Below are 7,415 nucleotides of genomic sequence, written 5' to 3' on the forward strand. Positions count from 1 at the left end.
AAAAAAAAATATATATATATATATATATTTATTTATTTATTTATTTATTGTAATAAAGTTTAACTTAAACCAGCCTGTGGGACATCATTAAATGTGTAGTGATATGCAGCCCGACCCTCAAGACCTGTTTTCTGATATGTTCAATGTTTGTTTACTTTGTTTGTTTGTGTTCAATTTTTGTTCAATTGTTTGTTTGCAGGTCTTTCTGGAACAGGACGTGATCTAGCCAAGGAGGAAGCCTTTTTGTTTGTTTGTGCTAAGACTAGGTGCAGAGTGTGAAGAAATTTGTCGCCCACTGAGCGTTCTGATTGCTACCTATTAGAGTTTGAAGAATATTATTATTATTATATGTAAGGTGCAGGGAAGCCTGAGCTTTTGCTGCACCAGCCAAAAGAAAAAAAAAATCCTGAGTTATCCAGAGAGAGAGAGAGAGACTCAGAAGCAGAAGGGAATCACCAAGAAAAAGAAGAATGAATAGGGTAGAAGCCCTCGAAGGAATTTAAATGGGGGGTCTATCAAGCTCTCAGCTACCCAACTCAATGCCACAGCTCATTCTTGTGCATCAGGCAACACAGTGCCAATCTTCAAGACAGAATGCGCTGGTCCCACAGGAACTAATTATTACCGGTGACTATTGTCAGGGAAACAAGAAATATGTTGTGCAAAAAGGATAAGGAGTATAGGACTAGAGTATATCTGCCAGGGGCAAAAAAGTTGATAACGTTGTAGGGCAGATATAATCATTTTTGAAGAACACAAAAGGTGATACTGCTGTACACGCTGGCACTAATCACATTAAGAGTAGGAAATTTGCAGACTTACTTATCAAGTAGAGGTTAATGTTGAAAAAAAAAAAAATTCGCGAGTTAGCGTTAAATTTGAAAGTGTCTGAAATTTTGTCCAAACATGATAGGGGGAGTATATGATGAGAGCCTTGTTAATCAATTCGGCTTTGGAGAGATTGTGCAAAGCTCATGGGTAGAATTGATCTCAGCGTGGTCTGTGCTTGTTAACAAGAAAGACTGCTTCTACAGGGAGGGGATACAGTTAAACGGAAAGGGTACAAGAATACATGTATTTGCTGATGCTATTGAAGCAGTGTTAGGCAGTTCGGAAAACTGCTAGCTTGGGGTGGGGAATCACAGACTAACTGAACAGATTAACAGTAGCCGCAGGAAGAGGTGAAAGTGATTCTTGCGCTGGGGATTTCAAGAACTGCTGGGAGTCATCATGCAATACGAGCTTATTTGGGTAACTAAGATTAAGAGCAAGTGCATGTACACTAATGATAGGAGTATATTAAATAAGTTTGAAGAATTTGATATGCTGGTCAGGACATCAAATGCTGATATTATTGGGATATCAGAAATGTCACACAGATATGAGGAATGTAGAATTTGAATTTGGGGAGTACAATGTGTGTATAGAAAGTATACATAGGATAAGAAGGAAGGAGAGGTTATGCTTCTAGTTAAGAAACATAAAAATCTAATGGAGTACATCCAGTTGACACGTGCAGTGTCAGTTTGGTGTGACATAAGCATTGGGAAAGCAAAATGAGAGTAGGAGTGTGTTGTAAGCCTAATGACTCTGAGGAGTACAACGAACAACTGTACAGAGAAATAGTTGGCCAAGAAATCAAAATGTCTTATAATGGAGACTTTTTTAACTTTACAGATATTGACTAGATCTTGTGGGTTGTTCACTTGCACACTAGCAAGATTTTTGTGAATTTATTGGATGATTATTTTCTACAGCAGCATGTTCGAGAGGCAACAAGAGGAAGTAATACTCTTGGTCTGATTATCAGCAGTGATTATTCATACTTTAAGAATCTTCAGATAAAATAATCACTAAGTGGCAGTGATCAATGTACTGATGTGGGATTTACTTAAAGATATAACTACCATCTTTTACTTACTTAAAGTAAACCAGCAGTGTAACTACCAATGGATTGATAAATTAATCCATTAGCACATATATCGTATCGTATGCTAATGAATCAATAAATTAATCCATTAGTATACGATACGATCACTAATCAAAGCAAGATCCTAAGAATAGAATTAACTAAATTAAGGCCATACCATAGAGAAATAGCCAGACGCACACTAAAAAAATTATCACACGTGCCAAAGGGATCGAATATACTCGGTAAATATCAGAGAAAAAATATATCAATAAGTGAGCAATAAGAAAAATACGAAATAGGTAAAATCCTGGTAGAGAAATCAAACCTCAGGCAGACTCCCAAATATATAACTGAAACAAATGCTGAACCGACAATTATAAACAAGATATAAAGTAAAGGTATAAAATTGAAGAATGATAATATTTAAAGTAAAGTTAACAGAACTGATTAACGATATCAAGGTAAACGATTAAACACAACCAGATTGTGACATTAATTATACATACATATGTATTCAACTTAATAAAAATAATAGCAAAGCTTAAACTTACATATGTATATCATTAATTAAATATTAAACGTTTGTGTTACAAAAGTGGTGGTGCCCTGAAGCAGTCGCCTTTTTGAGTGTCTGTCATGATAAATACTATCCAACCTAAAACGGCTTGATACTATTCGTACAGCAAAAAGAAACTGATTGATTTTTATGGGATTGTACTACGACCGAGTTAGTCTCTCGGATGGAGTTGCGCATTCCCCCCAACACCCCAGAGAAATTGTGTTTTTTTTTTTTTTATCTAGTAGTATAAAAAATACGGAACGTTTGTTTTCACAAGTGAAAATTTTTTCATAACTTTTTAATACCTTTAGTAAATAACTTTTAAATATTTTTCATAAGTTTTACATAATCCATGCATAAAGGATCTAGAAATCTTAAAAACTATTTTGATTTAAGAATCCTAATATTTAATTAATAAGCTAAATTTTCTTCTGATTACACAAAAAAACTGTCATATAACGTATCTGTTCTTCAAGATCATAAATGAAAAAATGTCCCAATAGCATCGCATCCAACAGTGAAAAATACAACTCACGTCTGTATACAACGCATGCGTTGTATAATTATGAACAAAAATGTTAACTTTTGGTGAAGCTTGCCGAAGAAAGGCCAAGAATAAAGATATATTCGATATTCATGAGATGTACAGCACGTTGACGTAGGAATCAAAGAGTATGCTGGTTGCAGGTGCTGCAACCAGACCATAAGCCTAAGCGGATGTCTTTTGCTGTAAACATTTTATAACTAACTGATCACAGTGAACGGTTCCTGCTTACCTTCTGCTCTTCGAAGGCGCAACTTTCGATGGGTCGACAATGGTAAAAAAAAAAAAAAAAAAAAACTGTCATATTAGGGCCACCCAAGAATTAACTTGGGTGGCCCTAACATGACAGTTTTTTGGTTTTTTTATGAACTATATCCGTAGAAATGCCATGTTTTCTGGTTTATTTGCTTGTTTTGCTGAACTAAAACAGAGTACTGTATCCGGAGAGGGGACCTTGTTATCCAACCCTAAGACCGACTAATTCTTTCGCGGAGTGAAACAAAGCTCATAAAAGTTCCTCCCGTCAGTGAGGATTCTACCCGGTCCTCTTCCAGCTGGTGTAGAGAAAACGGTGACTATAAAAGAACTGTGCAACCTGCGCAGGCGGTGATAGTGAACAAACAATATGTTCGTTATTTCACATTCAGAAAATCCTTATGCAGTTCTCGAACTTCAATGCAACAACTTTAAACTTAATGTCTAGTACGGCCTGTGCGCAATCGTGTCACTGGTACCTCCTTCTTCGCTGAAAGTAGGGTAACATCCACTTCCCATTTCGATATGCTGGGGCATTTCGGATTTCGCAGACTAAATGAAACCACATATCTTATTTCAGAAGGGCGAAGCACCATTGCAATGAGCTCTATCAGTTCGCAAAGTCCCTCAGTGCCATTTCTCACATCGATGAATTGACAGTGGCGGTACATATCCAGTTTGACACACATTATCTGCATATTCCATAGGTATCACACATTATCATTATCATGGTTGCTGTTATTTTCATGGTAAATGATGGCATGCTGGAAGACACCGGAGATCAGCTGTCGTACGTGCAAACAAGGGCACACACATTGCAACATACTAATCATGAAAATAACTTTTTGAGTGTTCAGTAAATCAATTTTCTTATTACAATTTGAAAATGAAGTGAAATGTATTATTTTATTACATTTTCAAATTATTTAGTTTTTCTGTGAACAGCCGGCATGTTTGATCATTCGTATTTTATTTGCCAAGTTAACAGTGTGCGACGAGTTGGTCGAAGAACAGTGAAGCCATTATGGATTCGTATCTGTACTCATCCAATACTTATTTTAGTATACAAATAAATAAATATTTATTTATTTATTTAAAAATAATAGAGATCTACTATCCATTAGACGCACACAGGAACGATTCTCATGTCCTGATGTTCATGAAAACACAAAATTTCAATCTGTTCGTATTCGGTGTTCCTCCTTGAAAACGCATACAGTACTTTTCATTAGTGTTTCATGTGTCATCCACATGAAAAGTGACTTAGTCGTTTATAAATTTATAGGATACTGAAGTGTACTCAGCCATTAGTGATACCTGATGTTCTCTTTACCACACAACTCGAACTATTTTATATCAGTAGTAGCTCTGGAAATAGATTGGCCATACATATAAACTTCATTTATTCTAAATGTTAAATTATATTTTTTTTATTACAGATTTCAACAAAAGAATGTTACAAACTTCATTTATTCTAAATGTTAATTTATATTTTTTTTTATTACAGATTTCAACAAAAGAATGTTACAAACTTCATTTAACATTCCTGAAAATGCATTTAACATCATGGTAACGATCTTCTTCTCAATTGTAGTAGTTTACATCATAATCTGGATAATCAACAGGTATCAAAGGCTACAGGTCTTTAAAAACTATGGAATATCAGGACCACGACCAAATTTGTTTTCAGGCAACCTGTATGAGTTTCACAATGCTCAAACATCTAATCATATTATGGTCGAGTGGCGTAAAAAGTATGGGAATATTTATGGTTTCTACTTAGGAGCTAATCCATGCCTATATATAAAGGATCTGGATATCTTAAAAACAGTTTTGATTAAGGAATTCCAACATTTTATTAACAGACCGAATCCATTCCCGATTATACACAAATTTTCAAATAGCTTACCTTTTCTTAAAGATCAGAAGTGGAAAAATGTGCGAAAATCCCTGACCCCTGCATTCACAGGTGCAAAAATCAAACTCATGACCCAAATTATGAATAAAAAAGTTGACATTTTAGTGGATCTCATCGAAGGAAAGACCAAGAAGAAAGATGCGTTCGATATTTACAAGATGTACAGCGCATTAACATTGGATGTAATCTCAGAGTGTGCTTTGGCGATGAAGGTGAAATGCCAAGAAAATAAAAAAGATCCGTTGTTATCCGCAATGGAAGATTTTATCAAATCGCTTGATAATACGGTTCTTGAAGTTGCAATTATGTTTCCATCGCTTATAAAAATTCTGATGTTATTTCTAAACTTCATGAGAAACGGAAGAATGATTTCAATAATCATGTCTAACCTGGAACATGTTATTCAATACAGGCGTCATAATCCTGCAGAGCGTAGTTTAGACTTTTTACAATTAATGTTAGACACGGCTTCAGACTGCAACAGTACAGATAAGGATACAAAAGAAAATTACCTTCTGAGTGATGATGAGATTATTGCTAATGCTTTCTTGTTTCTTCTGGCAGGCTATGAAACAACATCCACATTGCTTTCGTACACGACATACCTTCTGATTAAACATCCCGATATCCAGAATAAACTTCATCAAGAGTTAGCCAACAATCTTCGTCACAATATCACTACGACTTACGAGGATATTCAGAATCTTCATTATCTGGATCAGGTTATCAACGAATCTCTAAGGATTTATCCGCCTATTGGATTTGTTGAACGAGAATGCTCAGCAGATATTACTATAAATGGTCAAATAATCCCGAAAGGAGTGTCTGTAGTTGCATCAGTATGGGACATTCATCATGACCCAGATATTTGGCCCAAACCTTGGGTTTTTAATCCTGACAGATTTTCACCAGAAAACAGATTCAATAGTAATCCATTAGCTTTTATGCCTTTTGGAGCTGGTCCACGAAACTGTATAGGAATGAGATTCGCTTTATTAGAAGCTAAACTAGCTTTATCAAGAATTGTCAAAAACTTCAAATTAATTCCCTGTGAAAATACCGACGATCCTCTTCATTTGTCTAGCGTAGGACCAGGTATTATACCAGCTAAAGGTGTATTCGTGAAAGCAATATCCAGAACATAATCTTAAAATAAAACGCGGAATGCCTTTTGATCTTATTTCAACATCAGTAAGGATGGTATTTATATTTTGATGTAAATGTGCATTCCTAGTAATGACTATTTTAGGATTTACATTTGTCTAAATAAAGAGATAAAACGAAAATGAAAGAGGTGAATACGTGAACTCCTAGACTTATTCTAATGTATAGGAAAGTTAAAATGAAAAACAAAAATTGCTTAAATAGTCAACTTTTTCATCACAGGAGTTTCGAAATTCCTTCAATTAATATAAAACAGCTGTACCGTATATGAAAATTTCGGAATCTAATTAATCAATATCACAGAATCTGACCATGTTTATTACGCATTCTGTTAATACAGTAATTTAGTTTAGTGCAGTTTACGTTACAATAAAAAATTCTAAATTCGTGTTCTTATTTTTTAATGAGAGCTTTTCGCTATTCATCACTTTAATGCAACAACAATGAAAAACATGTAAAGTCTGTGTATCCAACATTAAAATAATGAAAAGCATAATTTTATTAATTATTTCATGAAAAAGATTTTCATCATATCATTATTACATCAAAAAGGCTTTGTATTATTGTATGAAGTACTGTAATAAAAAATACTCCGTGAAACTTTTCTCTTTCCATTTTGTCATTTTTCATACTGTGTTGTTAAATTGTTACATGTTTACAAAATTTTACATCTCCTTATATAACCATATATATGGTTGCAAACTGGTTAAGATTTTACAAGGTGTGTATTAGGTCGTGCTAACGCAACTAAGGTTATGAGGGATACAGCATATGCCCTCGTGTGTAGCACAGTAGTAGAACGCCGTCCTTCCCACACCAGATGGAAAAAACCCGAGTTCGTATCCCGTCGATGATGTGATGAATTTTTATGAGACTATTTCACAACGTGGCTGAGTTAGTCGGTCTCAGGCGAGGATAACATGTATGTATTTATTTGTCTTGGGCGGCACCTGGAACGTTAGTTCATCTCCGCCTCGTTAACTTTTACAACTATACAAGGATTAAATACTGTACAAGAAAACCTCAACAGATTGAGGTAAACACAGATAATTTCAAAGTAAAC

At 34.8% G+C, this 7,415-nt stretch overlaps 1 pseudogene; it reads left to right on the forward strand.

Annotated features, from left to right (window-relative positions):
• The first annotated feature begins 4,914 nt into the window (after positions 1 to 4,914).
• LOC150081611 (cytochrome P450 3A9 pseudogene) lies at positions 4,915 to 6,333 on the forward strand (annotated as a pseudogene).
• The last annotated feature ends 1,082 nt before the right edge of the window (positions 6,334 to 7,415 follow it).

Source organism: Mastigoproctus giganteus, chromosome 8 (genome assembly GCF_048544385.1).
Source record: "Mastigoproctus giganteus isolate SK-2022 chromosome 8, ASM4854438v1, whole genome shotgun sequence".
Lineage (NCBI taxonomy): Eukaryota > Metazoa > Arthropoda > Arachnida > Uropygi > Thelyphonidae > Mastigoproctus > Mastigoproctus giganteus.